At 38.7% G+C, this 15,095-nt stretch overlaps 1 protein-coding gene and 1 pseudogene across 2 annotated transcripts in view; one reads left to right on the forward strand and one right to left on the reverse strand.

Moving 5' to 3' along the window:
• Positions 1–15,095, forward strand: part of LOC307050131 (NADPH oxidase 5-like) — a gene marked incomplete at both ends in the record, with an annotated part of 113,603 nt that overhangs the window by 41,982 nt on the left and 56,526 nt on the right.
• LOC307049783 (large ribosomal subunit protein P1-like) lies at positions 10,629–10,972 on the reverse strand (annotated as a pseudogene). Its single transcript has one exon. The product of its transcript is annotated as a large ribosomal subunit protein P1-like (transcript).

Genomic DNA, 15,095 nt, shown 5'->3' on the forward strand with positions numbered 1-15,095 from the left:
AGCTTAAGAAATAGCTGTGGGGGGCCGGAGGAAGATGGCGGAAGAGTAAGACGCGGAGATCACCTTCCTCCCCACAGATACATCAGAAATTCATCTACACGTGGAACAACTCCAACAGAACACCTACTGAACGCTGACAGAAGACCTCAGACCCCCCAAAAGGCAAGAAACTCCCCACATACCTGGGTAGGTCAAAAGAAAAAAAGAATAAACAGAGACAATAGGATATGGACGGGACCTGCACCAGTGGGAGGGAGCCGTGAAGGAGGGAAGGTTTCTACACACTACAAGCCCCTTCGAGGGCGGAGACTGCAGGTGGCGGAGGGGGAAAGCTTCGGAGTAGCGGAGGAGAGCACAGCAACAGGGGTGCGGAGGGCAAAGCAGAGAGATTTTGGCACAGAGGATCGGTGCCCTCAGGCACACACCAGCCCGAGAGACTTGTCTGCTCGGCCGCCAGGGCGGGCGGGGCTGGGAGCTGAGGCTCGGGTATCGGCTTTCAGTCGGAGCGCAGGGAGAGGTCTGGGGCTGGCGGCAGGAAGAGACCCTGAAGGGGTTAGTGCTAGCCCGGAGGGAGTCCGGGGAAAGGGTCTGGAGCTACCGGAGAGGCAAGAGACTTTTTTCCCTTTTGTTGCCTGGTGCGCGAGGAGAGGGCATTCCCCTCCCTCCCCTCTGCCTGAGTGAGCCAGAGCCCCCGAATCAGCGGCTCCTTTAAACCCGTCCTGTCTGAGCGAAGAACGGACGCCCTCCGGCGACCTACGCGCAGAGGCGGGGCCAGGTCCAAGGCTGAGACCCGGGAGCTGTGAGAGCAGAGACAGGGAAATCTCTCTGTGCAGCCTCCGAGGCAGCGGATTAAAGCTCCACGGTCCATTTGATGTGCCCTGCGTCTGTGGAGTGCATGAATGGACAGCGAATCATCCCAAATTGAGGAAGTGGACCTTGAGGACAAGATTTAAGACTTCCCCCCCCTTTTTTTCCCTCTTTTTACAACGAATTATCTCAAATTAAGGAGGTGGACTTAGCAAGATTTCAGACTTTTCGCCCTTTTCCTCTTTTTACAACGAATTATCCCAAATCGAGGAGGTGGACTTGGAGAGCAAGATTTTTGATTTTTCCCCCTGCTCTCTTTTTGTGAATGTGTATGTGTAATCTTCTGTGTAAGATTCTCTCTGTATAGCTTTGCTTCCACCATATGTCCCAGGGTTCTATCGGTCCATGTTTTTTTTCAATAATTACTTTTTAATTTTAATAACGCTACTATATTTCATACTTTATTCTATTTTACTTTACCTGCTCTTTCTTTTTTTCCTCCCTTCCCTTCCTCCCTCCCTCCCTCCGCTCCTCCTTTCCTTCTTTCTTTTTCTTTCCTCCATCCCTCCCTCCCTCCCACCCTTCTTCTTTCCACTTTCTTTTTCTTTCCTTCCTCCCTCCCTCCCTCCCTCCTGTCTTTCTTTCTTTCTTTCCTTCCTCCCTCCCTCCCTCTCTTCTTCCATTCACTCTTCCTTTTGCTTTCATTCCTCCCACCCTCCCTCCTTTCTTTCCTTCTTTCTTTCCATCCTTCCTCCCTCCCTCCTTTCTTTCTTCCTTCCTTCCTTCCTTCCTTTCTTCCCTTCTTCCTTTCTTTCAATCTCTCTTTCTTTCTTCTACTAATTATTTCTCTCTACTTTTTCTCACTGTTATTCTGAGCCGGGTGGATGAAAGGCTCTTGGTGCTGCAGCCAGGAGTTAGTGCTGTGCCTCTGAAGTGGGAGAGCCAACTTCAGGACACGGGTCCACAAGAGACCTCCCAGCTCCACATAATATCAAGCAGCGAAAATCTCCCAGGGATCTCCATCTCAACACCAGCACCCAGCTTCAGTCAACGACCAGCAAGCTACAGTGCTGGTCACCCTATGCCAAGCAACTAGCAAGGCAGGAACACAACCCCACCCATTAGCAGAGAGGATACCTAAAAACATAATAAGGCCACAGACACCCCAAAACACACCACCAGATGTGGACCTGTCCACCAGAAAGACAAGATCGAGCTTCAACCACCAGAACACAGGCATTAGTCCCCCCCACCAGGAAGCCTACACAACCTGCTGAAACAACCTTAGCCACGGGGGACAGACACCAAAAACAACGGGAACTACGAACCTGCAGCCTGCAAAAAGGAGACCCCAAACACAGTAACATAAGCAAAATGAGAAAGCAGAAAAACACACAGCAGGTGAAGGAGCAAGATAAAAACCTACCAGACCTAACAAATGAAGAGGTAATAGGCAGTCTACCTGAAAAAGAATTCAGAATAATGATAGTAAAGCTGATCCAAGATTCTATTTCCCAGATCCAAAATCTTGGAAATAGAATAGACAATATGCAAGAAACAGTTAACAAGGACCTAGAAGAACTAAAGATGAATCAAGCATCGATTAAAAACACAATAAATGAAATGAAAAATACTCTAGATGGGATCAATAGCAGAATAACTGAGGCAGAAGAACGGATAAGTGAGGTGGAAGATAAAATAGTGGAAATAACTGATGCAGAGAAAAATAAAGAAAAAAGAATGAAAAGAACAGAGGACAGTCTCAGAGACCTCTGGGACAACATTAAACGCACCAACATTCGAATTATAGGGGTTCCAGAAGAAGAAGAGAAAAAGAAAGGGACTGAGAAAATATTTGAAGAGATTATAGTTGAAAACTTCCCTAATATGGGAAAGGAAATAGTTAATCAAGTCCAGGAGGCACAGAGAGTCCCATACAGAATAAGTCCAAGAAGAAATACGCCAAGACACATATTAATCAAACTGTCAAAAATTAAACACAAAGAAATCATATTAAAAGCAGCAAGGGAAAAACAACAAATAACACACAAGGGAATCCCCATCAGGTTAACAGCTGATCTCTCAGCAGAAACTCTACAAGCCAGAAGGGAGTGGCAGGACATAATTAAAGTGATGAAGGAGAGAAACCTGCAACCAAGATTACTCTACCCAGCAAGGATCTCATTCAGATTTGATGGAGAAATTAAAACCTTTACAGACAAGCAAAAGCTGAGAGAGTTCAGCACCACCAAACCAGCTTTACAACAAATGCTAAAGGAACTTCTCTAGGCAAGAAACACAACAGAAGGACTATACCTACAATAACGAACCCAAAGCCATTAAGGAAATGGGAATAGGAACATACATATCAATAATTACCTTAAATGTAAATGGACTAAATGCTCCCACCAAAAGACACAGAGTGGCTGAATGGATACAAAAACAAGACCCATATATATGCTGTCTACAAGAGACCCACTTCAGACCTAGAGACACATACAGATTGAAAGTAAGGGGATGGAAAAAGATATTCCATGCAAATGGAAATCAAAAGAAAGCTGGAGTAGCAATTCTTATATCAGACAAAATAGACTTTAAAATAAAGACTATTAGAAGAGACAAAGAAGGACACTACATAACGATAAAGGGATCGATCCAAGAAGAAGATATAACAATTGTAAATATTTATGCACCCAACATAGGAGCACCTCAATACATAAGGCAAATACTAACAGCCATAAAAGGGGAAATCGACAGTAACACACTCATAGTAGGGGACTTTAACACCCCACTTTCACCAATGGACAGATCATCCAAAATGAAAATAAATAAGGAAACACAAGCTTTAAATGATACATTAAACAAGATGGACTTAATTGATATTTATAGGACATTCCACCCAAAAACAACAGAATACACATTTTTCTCAAGTGCTCATGGAACATTCTCCAGGATAGATCCTATCTTGGGTCACAAATCAAGCCTTGGTAAATTTAAGAAAATTGAAATTGTATCAAGTATCTTTTCCGACCACAATGCTATGAGACTAGACATCAATTACAGGAAAAGATCTGTAAAAAATACAAACACATGGAGGCTAAACAATACACTACTCAATAACGAAGTGATCACTGAAGAAATCAAAGAGGAAATTAAGAAATACCTAGAAACAAATGACAATGGAGACACGACGACCCAAAACCTATGGGACGCAGCAAAAGCAGTTCTAAGGGGGAAGTTTATGGCAATACAATCCCACCTTAAGAAACAGGAAACATTTCGAGTAAACAACCTGACCCTGCACCTAAAGCAATTAGAGAAAGAAGAACAAAAAACCCCCAAAGTTAGCAGAAGGAAAGAAATCATAAAGATCAGATCAGAAATAAATGAAAAAGAAATGAAGGAAACGATAGCAAAGATCAACCAAACTAAAAGCTGGTTCTTTGAGAAGATAAACAAAATTGACAAACCATTAGCCAGACTCATCAAGAAAAGAAGGGAGAAGACTCAAATCAGTAGAATTAGAAATGAAAAAGGAGAAGTAACAACTGACACTGCAGAAATACAAAAGATCATGAGAGATTACTATAAGCAACTCTATGCCAATAAAATGGACAACCTGGAAGAAATGGACAAATTCTTAGAAATGCACAACCTACCAAGACTGACTCAGGAAGAAATAGAAAATATGAATAGACCAATCACAAGCACTGAAATTGAAACTGTGATTAAAAATCTTCCATCAAACAAAAGCCCAGGACCAGATGGCTTCACAGGCGAATTCTATCAAACATTTAGAGAAGAGCTAACACCCATCCTTCTCAAACTCTTCCAAACAATATCAGAGGGAGGAACACTCCCAAACTCATTCTACGAGGCCACCATCACCTTGATACCAAAACCAGGCAAGGATGTCACAAAGAAAGAAAACTACAGGCCAATATCACTGATGAACATAGATGCAAAAATCCTCAACAAAATACTAGCAAACAGAATCCAACAGCACATTAAAAGGATCATACACCATGATCAAGTGGGGTTTATTCCAGGAATGCAAGGATTCTTCAATATACGCAAATCAATCAATGTGATACACCATATTAACAAGTTGAAGGAGAAAAACCATATGATCATCTCAATAGATGCAGAGAAAGCTTTCGACAAAATTCAACACCCATTTATGATAAAAACCCTGCAGAAAGTAGGCATAGAGGGAACTTTCCTCAACATAATAAAGGCCATATATGACAAACCCACAGCCAACATTGTCCTCAATGGTGAAAAACTGAAACCATTTCCACTAAGATCAGGAACAAGACAAGGCTGCCCACTCTCACCACTCTTATTCAACATAGTTTTGGAAGTTTTAGCCACAGCAATCAGAGAAGAAAAGGAAATAAAAGGAATCCAAATTGGAAAAGAAGAAGTAAAGCTGTCACTGTTTGCAGATGACATGATACTATACATAGAGAATCCTAAAGATGCTACCGAAAAACTACTAGAGCTAATCAATGAATTTGGTAAAGTAGCAGGATACAAAATTAATGCACAGAAATCTCTGGCATTCCTGTACACTAATGATGAAAAATCTGAAAATGAAATCAAGAAAACACTCCCATTTACCATTGCAACAAAAAGAATAAAATACCTAGGAATAAACCTACCTAAGGAGACAAAAGACCTGTATGCAGAAAATTATAAGACACTGATGAAAGAAATTAAAGATGATATAAATAGATGGAGAGATATACCATGCTCCTGGATTGGAAGAATCAATATTGTGAAAATGACTCTACTACCCAAAGCAATCTACAGATTCAATGCAATCCCTATCAAACTACCACTGGCATTTTTCACAGAACTAGAACAAAAAATTTCAAAATTTGTTTGGAAAAACAAAAGACCCCGAATAGCCAAAGCAATCTTGAGAACGAAAAACGGAGCTGGAGGAATCAGGCTGCCTGACTTCAGACTATACTACAAAGCTACAGTAATTAAGACAGTGTGGTACTGGCATAAAAACAGAAAGATAGATCAGTGGATCAGGATAGAAAGCCCAGAGATAAACCCACGCACATATGGCCAACTTATCTTTGATAAAGGAGGCAGGAATGTACAGTGGAGAAAGGACAGCCTCTTCAAGAAGTGGTGCTGGGAAAACTGGACAGGGACATGTAAAAGTATGAGATTAGATCATTCCCTAACACCATACACAAAAATAAGCTCAAAATGGATTAAAGACCTAAATGTAAGGCCAGAAACTATCAAACTCCTAGAGGAAAACATAGGTAGAACACTCTATGACATAAATCACAGCAAGATCCTTTTGGACCCACCTCCTAGAGAAATGGAAATAAAAACAAAGATAAACAAATGGGACCTAATGAAACTTCAAAGCTTTTGCACAGCAAAGGAAACCATAAACAAGACCAAAAGACAACCCTCAGAATGGGAGAAAATATTTGCAAATGAAGCAACTGACAAAGGATTAATCTCCAAAATTTATAAACAGCTCATGCAGCTCAGTAGCAAAAAAAACAAACAACCCAATCCAAAAATGGGCAGAAGACTTAAATAGGCATTTCTCCAAAGAAGATATACAGACTGCCAACAAACACATGAAAGAATGCTCAACATCATTAATCATTAGAGAAATGCAAATCAAAACTACAATGAGATATCATCTCACACCAGTCAGAATGGCCATCATCAAGAAATCTAGAAACAATAAATGCTGGAGAGGGTGTGGAGAAAAGGGAACACTCTTGCACTGCTGGTGGGAATGTGAATTGGTACAGCCACTATGGAGAACAGTATGGAGGTTCCTTAAAAAACTAAAAATAGAACTACCATATGACCCAGCAATACCACTACTAGGCATATACCCTGAGAAAACCATAATTCAAAAAGAGACATGTACCAAAATGTTCATTGCAGCTCTATTCACAATAGCCCGGAGCTGGAAACAACCTAAGTGTCCATCATCGGATGAATGGATAAAGAAGATGTGGCACATATATACAATGGAATATTACTCAGCCATAAAAAGAAACGAAACTGAGCTATTTGTAATGAGGTGGATAGACCTAGAGTCTGTCATACAGAGTGAAGTAAGTCAGAAAGAGAAAGACAAATACCGTATGCTAACACATATATATGGAATTAAAAAAAAAAAAATGTGTCATGAAGAACCTAGGGGTAAAACGGGAATAAAGACACAGACCTACTTGAGAATGGACTTGAGGATATGGGGAAGGGGAAGGGTAAGCTGTGACAAAGGGAAAGAGAGGCATGGACATATATACACTACCAAACGTAAGGTAGATAGCTAGTGGGAAGCAGCCGCAGAGCACAGGGAGATCAGCTCGGTGCTTTGTGACCGCCTGGAGGGGTGGGATGGGGAGGGTGGGAGGGAGGGAGATGCATGAGGGAAGGGATGTGGGAACAGATGTATATGTATGACTGATTCACTTTGTTATAAAGCAGAAACTAATAAAAAAAAATAGCTGTAAATAAGTATTTGGGAACTATCTGCATATAAATGGAAATTTAAGCCATTGAAGTGGGGGGATTCTCTATATAGTATATAGGGAAGAGAAGAAGGCCTAGAACTAAGGCTTAAGGAACTCTAATTTAAAGAGACAAATAAGGAAAAGGAGCTCCTAAAGCAACTGGGGGTAAGAATAGAGAAGTAGAAGGTATACTAGGAAAAGTATAGTTAAATAGAAGCCAAAGGAAAAATATTTAAAGAAAGAAGGAGTAGTTAACACTGTTGTAACTGAGAAATTGAGCAAGATAAAGACTGAAAATCATCTACTCAATTAGTGCAAAAATGGTTGTGGTAGAGGTGTTGATGAAGAAGGCATATTGGAAGAGTAAATCGAGATAAGAAAATGGAAATAGAAAATGTAGACAATTCATGAAGTATTTAACTGACTAGAATGAGAGAAAAAGATGATATCTGGAGGGGAAAGTAAAACCCAGGGAAACTATTAGTTCGTTTTTTTATTTTCAGATAGGTGAGACTAAGTCATGTTTAGGAGCTGATGAGAAGGAGCCAGTAGAAAAGGAGAGGTTGAACATAGTTAATGGAGCAAATGAGATCCAGAGCACTGGTAGAGGATTTTTACTTTAGATGAAAAGATTTAACATCTCCTTTATTGCAATAGGAGGGAAGGAGAAAGAATGGGTTGAGATAAAGGTGGGCTTATAGGTTCGGTAGCAAAAAACTGAGGGAATTCCGGATTGTAGCTTCTATTTTTTTTTAGTGTAGCTTCTATTTTTTTTTTTTTAGTGATGTAGAATACCTGTTGATATTGAGTGAGTTAGAAGTTTTAAAAGGAATAGCATATGTGAAGGGACTAGTACATACTAAGTGCTTAATAAATGATAGCTTTGTGTTACTTGCAGCTTTAAAGAGGTTTTCTATGGTTATATAGGGCCAGTGCCGTATAGCGTGATTTGAGAACATTCAAAATATCTCCTTTATATTCTGGCAAAGTGCTTGAAACTCTATTTTGAGAAAATGTTTACATTGGATTAAGGCATTTTAAGATACTGTTTTATGTGTTCATATTTTGGTGAAATATATATATATATATATATATATATATATATATATATATATATATATATACTTTTTCTTTTTTTTTTTTTGCCACACCACATGACATATGGGATCTTAGTTCCCTGACCAGGGATCAAACCTGTGCCCCCTGCAGTGGAAGCTTGGAGCTTGGAGTCTTAACCAGTGGACAACCAGGGAAGTCCCAGTGTTAGCTCTTTTTGTTTGTTCATTTGAAAATTCTTTCTTTAGTCCTTGCTTTCCAAGGTGCATATGACAGTGTAAATTTTATTAAGAGTTTTGTAGTATGAGTATTTAGGTCACTGATCCATTTTGAGTTAATTTTTGTATGTGGTGTGGGGTAGGAGTTGAACTTTATTCTTTTGCATGTGGATATCCAGTTGTCCCAGCACCATTTGTTGAAGAGACTATTTTTCCCCAATGAATGGTCTTTCACCAATGTTGAAAATCAACTGGCAATAGATAAATGAGTTTATTTCTGGACTCTCAATTCTATTCCATTGATCTATATGTTTATTCCTATGCTATTATGACACTATTTTGGTTACTGTAGATTTGTAGTAAGTTTTGAAATGGGAAATGTGAGTCCCCCAACTTTGTTTTTCTTTTTTAAGATTGTTTTTTGCTATTCAGGGTACCTTGTAATGCCATATGAATTTGAGAACTGGCTTTTTCATTCCTGAAAAAAAAAGGCTGTTTGAATTTTAAAAGGGATTGCATTGAATCTGTAGATATCTTTGGGTAGTATTTCTGTCTTAAAATAGCAATATTCCATAAAAAAAAGGATGATTTTTTTTTATTTAGGTCTTCTTTAATGCCTTTTAACAATGTTTTGTATTTTTTAGCGTGAAAGCCTTTCACTTCTTCAGATAAATTTGTTCCCAGGTACTTCATTCTTTTGAATGCTATTGTAAATGGATTTGTTTTCAACTTGTTCATTGTTGATGTATAGAAACACGACTGATTTTGTTGGTGTTGATCTTCTACTGTGCAACTTTTCTGAATTTATTTGTTAGTTATAGTAGCTCTTCTGTGGATTATTTGAGATTTCTGTATGTAGGATCATGTCGTCTGCGAATACAGATAGGTTGACTTCTTTTCCTTCTGGGTGCATTTAATTTCTTTATCTTGCTTAATTACTCTGGCTAGAACTTCCAGTAAATGTTGAATAGCAATGGTGATGATGATGACGACGAAGTGATCATCTTTATCTACTCCCTGATCTTAGGGGGAAAGCTTTCAGTGCTTCACCATTGAGTATGATGCTAGTTGTGGGGTTTTTATAAATGCCCTTTATCATGTTGAGAAAGTTCCAATCAATTCTAGTTTTTGAGTGTTTTTATCATGAAAGGGTGTTTGAGTTTTGTCAAATGCTTTTTCTGCATCAGTTGAGATGATAATATGGTTTTTAAATTTATTTTATTAATGTGGTGTATCACACTGATTGATTTTCTTATATTGATCCACACTTTCATTCTTGGGATATATCCTGCTTGGACATGGTGTCTAATCTTTTTAACATGCTGCTGGATTCTGTTTGCTAGTATTTTGTTAAGGATTTTTGCACCTACATTCATAAAGGATATTGAGCCATGATTTCTTTTCTTGTAATGTGTTTATCTGACCTCATAGAATGAATTAGGAGGTATTCCCTCCTTTTCTTTTTTTTGGAAGAGTTGTGAAGGATTGTCGTTAATTTTTCTTTAAATCTTTCATAGATTCACTCGTGAAGCCATCTGGTCCTGAACTTTTCTTTCTTGGGAGGTTTTTGATTACTGATTAAATCTGTATTGGTTATAGGTCTGTCAAGATTTTCTATTTCTTCTTGAGTCTGTTTTTGGTATCTGTGTTTCTAGGAAGTTGTCCATTTCATCTAGGTCTAATTTGTTGGCATACAATGGTTCATAGCATTCTCTTATAATTATTTTTATTTCTGTAAAGTAGATAGTAATGTCCTTATTTTCATTTCTGATTTTAGTTATTTGAATCTTCTCATTCTCTTTCTGTGTCACTCTAGCTAAAGGTTTGTCAATTTTGTTGATTTTTTCAAAGGACTAACTTTATTTTCATTGATTCTATTTTCCTATTCTCTAAGTCTGTTATCTTCACTCTAATATTTATTATTTCCTTCCTCCTTTTAGCTTTGTGTTGACCGTGTTCTCCTTTTTCTAGTTCTTTAAGGTGTAATTTTTTTTTTAAGAGCTCAGCTTTTTATTGAACATGTTACTAAAGAGGTTTAGTCAAAAAGACCAAAGCCCATGTCATCATCAGACTCTTCAGATTCTTCTTTCTTTTCTTCCACTTACTCTCCTCAGCTGGGGCAGCAGTAGTGGAGGGGGCAGGACCTCCTGCTAGTGCAGCACCAGCTGCTGGGGCAGGTCCACCTGCCCCCACATTGCAGATGAGGCTCCCGATGTTGACATTGGCCAAAGCCTTTGAAAACAAGCCTGACCAGAAAGGTTCAACATTTACACCAGCTGCTTTAATGAGGGCATTGATCTTATCCTCTGTGACTGTCACCTCATAGTCGTGCAGGATGAGGGCTGAGTAGACACAGACGAGCTCTGAGACGGAGGCCATGGTGCGGGCCAGTGCTAGGCAGGGGCTGCCAGGTGCAGTGCTAGCCACCGGATGAAGTGAGGGCCTCACCCCAACACAGCCTTAGCTTCCTTGGAAGGACCGAGCACCTTAGCGGCAGCTGAGGAAAGGGCTAAGGTATAATGTTAAATAATTATTATTATGTTTTATTTTTTGGCCGCATCACGTGGCATGTGGGATCCTAGTTCCCCAACCAGGGGTGGAACCCATGTCCCCTGCATTGGAAGCACGGGCACCAGGGAAGTCCCTAAATTATTTATATAAGATGTTTCTTCTTTTTATTTTTTTTATTAATTAATTAATTTATATTTTTGGCCACGTTGGGTCTTTGTTGCTGTGCACAGGCTTTGTCTAGTTGTGGCGAGCAGGGGCTACTCTTTGTTGCGGTGCGCAGGCTTCTCATTGCGGTAGCTTCTCTTTGTTGTGGAGCATGGGCTCTAGGTGTGCGGGCTTCAGTAGTTGTGGCACACGGACTCAGTAGTTGTGGCTCGCAGGCTTTAGAGTGCAGGCTCAGTAGCCATGGTGCATGGGTTCAGTTGCTCCACAGCATGTGGGATCCGTCCAGACCAGGGCTCAAACCCATGTTCCCTGCACTGGCAGGTGGACCCTCAACCACTGCGCCAACAGGGAAGTCCTCTTCTTTTTAATGTAGGCATTTACTGCTATAAATTTCCCTCTCAGCACTGCTTTCATGGCATCCAAGACATTTTGGTATATTATATGTTCATTTTCATTCGTCTCTAAGTATTTTTTAATTTCCCTTGTAATTTCTTCTTTGATCCATTGGTTGTTTGAAAGTACATAATATAATTTCCCCATATTCGTGAATTTTCCAGTTTTACTTCTGTTATTGATTTCTTGTTCTTTTCTATTGTGTTTGGAGATAATATTTTGAATGATTTCAATCTTTTAAAATTTACTGAGACTTTTTTTGTGGACTGATATATTGTCTAGTTTGGTGAGTGTTCTATGTGCACTTGAGAAGAACAAGTATTTTGCTGTTGGGTGGAATATCCTATATATGTCTGTTAAGTCTAGTTTGATTATAGTGTTGTTCAATTTTCTTTCTGTTCTATTTCCTTATTAATCTTCTATTTAGATGCTTAATACTTTATTGAAAGTGGGATATTGAAGTCTCTATTATTATTCCTTCTATTCCTTCAACATTTTCACCATATATTTGGGAGCTCTGGTATTTTGTGTGTATATATTTATAACTGTTATATCTTCTTGACGAATTGACCCTTTTGTGAATATATGTTCTGCTTTTTCTCTTGTAAGAGTTTTTCAATTAAAGTCTAGTTTATCTGATAGCAGATAGTGGCCCACATCTCTTTTGGTTACTCTTTGCATGGAATATCTTTTTATATTCTTTTACTTTCAACATATGTATGCCTTTAGATCTAAAGTGAATCTTTTTTGACAGCATATAATTGGATCCTGTTTGTTTTCACTCATTCTACCAATCTCTGCCTTTTGGTTGGAGAAGATAATCCACTTACATTTAAAGCAATTACTGATAAGGAAGGACTTACTTCTGTTATTTTGCTATTTTCTCTATGTCTAATATCTTTTTGTCTCTCATTCCCTCTACTACTCTTTTCTTTTGTGTTTAGTTGATTTTTGTAGTGAACTTTTTTGATTCACTTCTAATTTCCCTTTGTGTATAATTTTTAGATATTTTCTTAGTAGTTATAAAAGGGATTACATATAATATATTAAATTTATAATGATCTAGTTTGAATTGATACCAACTTCAACAGCATACAAAAACTCTGCTCTTATAGAGCTCTGTCTTCACCCCTTTATGTTAATGTTGTTACAAATCACATCTTTATACACTGTGTGCTCAATAATAGATTTATAATTTTTAAAATGCATTTTCTTTTAATCATGTAGGAAATAAAAAGTGGAGTTAGAAACTAAAACTACAGTAATGATGGCTTTCATGTTTACCCATGTAGTTACTTATACTGGAGACCTATGTTTCTTCATACAGCTTTGTGTTACTAACAACTGTCCTTTTATTTCAACTTGAAAGACTCCCTTTAGCATTTCTTGTTAGTCACATCTACTGATAAGGAACTCCCTCAGCTTTTATCTGTGAATGCCTTAATTTCTCCTTCATTTTTGAAGGATAATTTTGCCACATGTAGAATTCTCGACTGACAGCTCTTTTTCTTTCAGTACTTAATTATGTCATCCCACTACCTTTGGCTCCATGGTTCCTTACAAGAAATAGTCTGCTAATCTTATTCAGGATCAGTTGTACATAATAAGTCACTTCTCTCTTGCTGCTTTTAAGATTCTCTCTTTGTCTTTCAACAGTTTGATTATGTCTCCGTGTCTTAATCTGTTGGGCTGCTATAGCAGAATGCCATAGATTACATGGCTTAAAAACAACAGAAATTTATTTCTCACAGTTCTGGAGGCTGGGAAGTCCAAGATCACAGTGCTGGCAGATTCACTCTCTGGTGAGAGTCTTCTTCCGCTTCATAGATAGCCATCTTCTCACTGTGTCCTCACATGGCAGAAGAGGCAAGGGAGTTCTCAGAGTTCTCTTTTATAAGGGCATTAATCCTATTCATGAGGGAAAAGCTCTCATGACTTAATCACCTACCATAGGCCCCACCTCCTAATACCATCACATTGGGGGTTAGGATTTCAACATGAATTTGGAGAAGGTGGGGACACAAACATTCAATCTATAGCACTTAGTATGGATCTCTTTGAGTTTATCATACCTGGAGGTCATTGAGCTGCTTGGATATGAAGATCCATGTCTTTAATAAAATTTGGCAAGTATTCAGCCATTATTTCTTCAAATATTCTTTCTACTTCTTTCTTTTTCTCACATCCTACTAGGACTCCCAAAATGTGTGTGTTGGTACATTTGATGGTGTCCCATGGGTCCATTAGGCTTTGTTCACTTTCCTTTATACTTTTTATTTCTGTTCTTCAGACTTTCATAATTTTAATAATCTTATCTTCAGGTTCATTAATTCTTCTGCCTGTTCAGATCTGTTGAACCTCTCTAGTGAATTTCTCATTTAAGTATCGTACCTTTCAGCTCCAGAATTTCTATTTGGTTCCTTTTCATAATTTGTATCTCTTCATTGGTATTCCATTTTGTTCTTTATTTTCCTACTTTCTTTTAGTTCTTTGACCATGGTTTCCTTTAGCTCTCTGATCATATTAAAGATAATTGATATAAAGTCTATGTCTTTTTGTCCAATGCCTGGATTTACTGCTTCTTTGTGTGTCTTGTGACTTTTGTTGAAAACTGAACATTTGAATATTACAATGTGGAAACTTTGGAAATTAAATCTCCTCTTCCCCAGGATTTGCCATTTTGGATTGTCTCTTGGAAGCTTCAGTCACATATGGTTTAGTGACTTTTCCAAATTATTTTTTCAAAGATTATATTCCTTGCCATGTTTTGTTGTTGAAGTCTACATTCCTTTAGCTTATGGTTAGCTAGTGTTTTGACAGAGATTTCCTTGAATGTTAGGAGCTAAAAACAAACAAACAAACAAGCAAACCACCTCTCCTAGTCTTCACAGATTAGCTCTGTGCTGGGGCAAGCTGTTTAGCCTTAGCCTTCGCTTCTTGCTTGTACCAAGTCTAGAGATTAGCCAGAAGTGGAGGTTTAGGATCTTCTCAGGTCTTTTCTGAGTATGTGTGTGATTTTCTAAATTCACCAACATACTTAGAAACTTCTCTTCTTTGGCCAGCTTGCCACCATCATCTTGGATCCTCCACATCTACTCCACAACTCTTTTGTTTTTAGCTGCCTACTTCAACCCAAAATTCCAGCACCTTCCAGCTCTCCAACCCAATTCTACATCAAACTCTGAGTCCTTCACAGGTCAAAGTGCATAAAGAGACCCTGATAAATATTTGTCAGTCTCCTCAGGGTCTGTGTTTAGTAGCACAAAGAACTGGCAGTAGCTTTGGCTCTGTAGATTTTGGGGGGGTTTGGGTTTTTAATATAATTCTTTTAGGCAGAGTACCTCTCCCACTATGGAAAGAGAATTTTCCTTCTCTGTGGAGCGTGTTCCATGAGTCATGGGAAGGGCCTGGTCTTCCATTTGCATCACTAACT

This window comes from Hyperoodon ampullatus (assembly GCF_949752795.1).
Source record: "Hyperoodon ampullatus genome assembly, chromosome: 3".
In the NCBI taxonomy this organism is placed as follows: domain Eukaryota; kingdom Metazoa; phylum Chordata; class Mammalia; order Artiodactyla; family Ziphiidae; genus Hyperoodon; species Hyperoodon ampullatus.